The sequence below is a fragment of the Lampetra fluviatilis genome, chromosome 38, assembly GCF_964198595.1.
Source record: "Lampetra fluviatilis chromosome 38, kcLamFluv1.1, whole genome shotgun sequence".
NCBI lineage: Eukaryota > Metazoa > Chordata > Hyperoartia > Petromyzontiformes > Petromyzontidae > Lampetra > Lampetra fluviatilis.
In genome coordinates this window covers 3605422-3608915 of record NC_136312.1, presented here as the reverse complement: position 1 = coordinate 3608915, position 3494 = coordinate 3605422, and positions in this window count along the sequence as shown.

Genomic DNA, 3494 nt, shown 5'->3' with positions numbered 1-3494 from the left:
GTGTGTCTGTGTGTGTCTGTGTGTGTGTCTGTATGTGTCTGTGTGTCTGTCTGTGTGTGTGTGTCTGTGTGTGTGTGTCTGTGTGTGTGTGTCTGTGTGTGTGTCTGTATGTGTCTGTGTGTCTGTCTGTGTGTGTGTGTCTGTGTGTGTGTGTCTGTGTGTGTGTCTGTATGTGTCTGTGTGTCTGTCTGTGTGTGTCTGTGTGTCTGTGTGTGTGTGTGTCTGTGTGTGTGTGTCTGTGTGTGTCTGTGTGTGTGTCTGTATTTGTCTGTGTGTCTGTCTGTGTGTGTGTGTCTGTGTGTGTGTCTGTGTGTGTGTGTCTGTGTGTGTGTCTGTATGTGTCTGTGTGTCTGTCTGTCTGTGTGTGTCTGTGTGTGTGTGTCTGTGTGTGTGTCTGTGTGTGTGTCTGTATGTGTCTGTGTGTCTGTCTGTGTGTGTGTATCTGTGTGTGTGTCTGTCTGTCTGTGTGTGTCTGTGTGTGTCTGTGTGTGTGTCTGTGTGTGTCTGTGTGTGTGTCTGTATGTGTCTGTGTGTCTGTCTGTGTGTGTGTGTCTGTGTGTGTGCGTCTGTGTGTGTGTCTGTATGTGTCTGTGTGTCTGTCTGTCTGTGTGTGTGTCTGTGTGTGTGTCTGTGTGTGTGTGTCTGTGTGTGTGTGTCTGTATGTGTCTGTGTGTCTGTCTGTGTGTGTGTGTGTCTGTCTGTGTGTGTGTCTGTGTGTGTGTCTGTATGTGTCTGTTTGTGTGTCTGTGTGTGTGTCTGTATGTGTCTGTGTGTCTGTCTGTGTGTGTGTGTCTGTGTGTGTGTGTCTGTGTGTGTGTGTCTGTATGTGTCTGTGTGTCTGTCTGTGTGTGTGTATCTGTGTGTGTGTCTGTCTGTCTGTGTGTGTGTGTCTGTGTGTGTGTGTCTGTGTCTGTGTGTCTGTGTGTGTTTCTGTGTGTGTCTGTGTGTGTGTCTGTGTGTTTGTGTGTGTCTGTGTGTGTCTGTGTGTGTGTCTGTGTGTTTGTGTGTGTGTGTATCTGTGTGTCTGTGTGTGTGTCTGTGTGTGTGTGTCTGTATGTGTCTGTGTGTGTCTGTGTGTCTTTGTGTGTGTCTGTGTGTCTGTGTGTGTGTTTCTGTGTCTGTGTGTCTGTGTCTGTGTGTGTCTGTGTCTGTGTGTGTGTCTGTGTGTGTCTGTGTGTGTCTGTGTCTGTGTGTGTGTTTCTGTGTGTGTGTCTGTCTGTGTGTTTGTGTGTGTGTGTCTGTGTGTGTGTCTGTGTGTGTGTCTGTGTGTGTGTCTGTATGTGTTTGTGTGTGTCTGTGTGTGTGTCTGTGTGTGTGTTTCTGTGTGTGTGTCTGTCTGTATGTGTCTGTGTGTGTGTCTGTCTGTGTGTGTGTCTGTGTGTCTGTGTGTATGTGTGTGTGTCTGTGTGTGTCTGTGTGTCTGTGTGTGTCTGTGTGTGTGTGTGTTTCTGTGTGTGTGTCTGTCTGTGTGTGTGTGTCTGTGTGTTGCGATGTGTAAACATCGCCACTGGAGAGACAAAAGCGGTCGGGCGTGGTGCTGGCCACCCACCCCCTCGTGTACCGTTCCGGCCTTCATAGGTGCTCGCTAGCAGCACTTGCCCCAACAGTCTGTTAAGGCTACACGGGGGGTCTTTGTGTGAGCTGGCCACCGGCCCACTCCCTCCTGTGCCGTGACCGCCTTCATTAGTGCTACTCGCCAGGGTGGCTAGGAGATGTTAACTACCTCGCCTGGTATACAGGAGGTCGTGGGTTTGATCCCGACCCTGACGAACGCTGTAATATTTGGAGTTTGCGTGTCTCTCTCTCATCATCATCATCAGGGTGGCTAGGAGATGTTAACTACTTCGCCTGGTATACAGGAGGTCGTGGGTTTGATCCCGACCCTGACGAACGCTGTAATATTTGGAGTTTGCGTGTCTCTCTCTCTCCCCGTGATCGCGTGGTTTGTTCGACTCAGCATCAAAAGAGTATAACCTGCTGTGGTGTGAAAAACATCGCCACTCGGGAGACAAAGGCGGCCGGGCATGCAGAGGCGTAGCTAGGATATTTTGCGCCTGGGGACGAACTATAAAATTGGCGCCCCCCCCCCCCCCCGTTTAATCACATTTTCATATTACATCGAATAAGGAATAATTTAAATTTTAATGAAACATTGTATTTAAAAAAGCTAATTTACAGAAATTATATTACACGGCTCACTCAGTCACTGTCGTAGACTGGTTCACATAGTCTACAAAATATACATTTTTCTTGATTTCACTGTCGCAAACTGGTCAATCACGTGATCAAAATCAGTTTTTTTCCAATGTTTCTCTTTCAGCGCTAAGAAGAGCAAGATCGCTGAGACAATCTTGTCCCAGTGAAGCACGCGAATACGACAAAATAAGTTTCAATTTGCTGAACGACCGCTCACAGCTTGCAATTGAAACTGCTATTGTTAATAAAATTTGCAGTGAAATTCGCAAATTCGGAAATATGTCGTCTCCATAAAACACAATCAAACCAAGAAGATCCAAAGGAGTTTCTGGTAGAACTTCATTCCGGTTACTGAGCAGCATTTGCAATCTCCAATTTCTGTGAAAAGTTCGTGGCCATTGATGTCGGTGTCATAGAAATTTCCAAAATCTTTGCAATTTCGACGAATTGCATCGACATCTGTGTCGGATAGAAGAGTTTTGACGTCCAGCAGAAATCCAAATTTTGTGTTCAGGTCTTTTAGTCGTAAAAACCGTGTTGACATCTTCTGTTGAAGTCGATAAAATACGCTCTTCATAACGCGCACAATTTCTTCTTCTGCTGAAAGTCCTGCATCTCTTGCCAGTTCTCCTGGCATCTTCCGACGTCGCCTAATTCTTTTGTCCACATCGATATCCCAGGCTGTGCATCTTGTTTTGGCGTTTTCTACAGCAAATTGGCTCAAATCATCACGAAGCTTGACAAATGAATGCCCCAAAGATTCAAGATCAGTTGCTGCTTCCTTCATAGTAGGATCCTGTAAGCGCTTCTGAATACGATCAATTTTTCCAAGAATGACATTCCAGAAATGTAATAAAACTATGAAGTTAAAATTTAATACGCATGCCTGTAACTGTTCTGCATCACTTCTGGTTTCAGGCGTCATAGTTACGTCCTCCGATAATTTGTCTAGCAGCCCTACTAGTTCATCCAGTCCTTCGTAGATAGGTTTAACAGCTTCTGATAGTGCACTCCAGTGTGTTTCAGGCCGTCGTAGTTTCCGCCACCAAAAACAGGCCAGTGACTAAGGCTGAAAGACTGCGCCTGTCTGTTGTTTGGGACGTTCTTCCATGTAAGTTCTTAATAGGCGCGCGTACCAAAATGTAATTACATGACATGTAGGCTGTGTGTGGCGGGATACATAAACTTTTAGGTTGAAGTGTAGATTTGTGCAGTAGTTTCAGGCTGCCGCGCCCGCCGCAATAAGTTATAATGTAACGTTGTAAGCCTCATTTTGGCGCCCCTTTACCTTGGCGCCC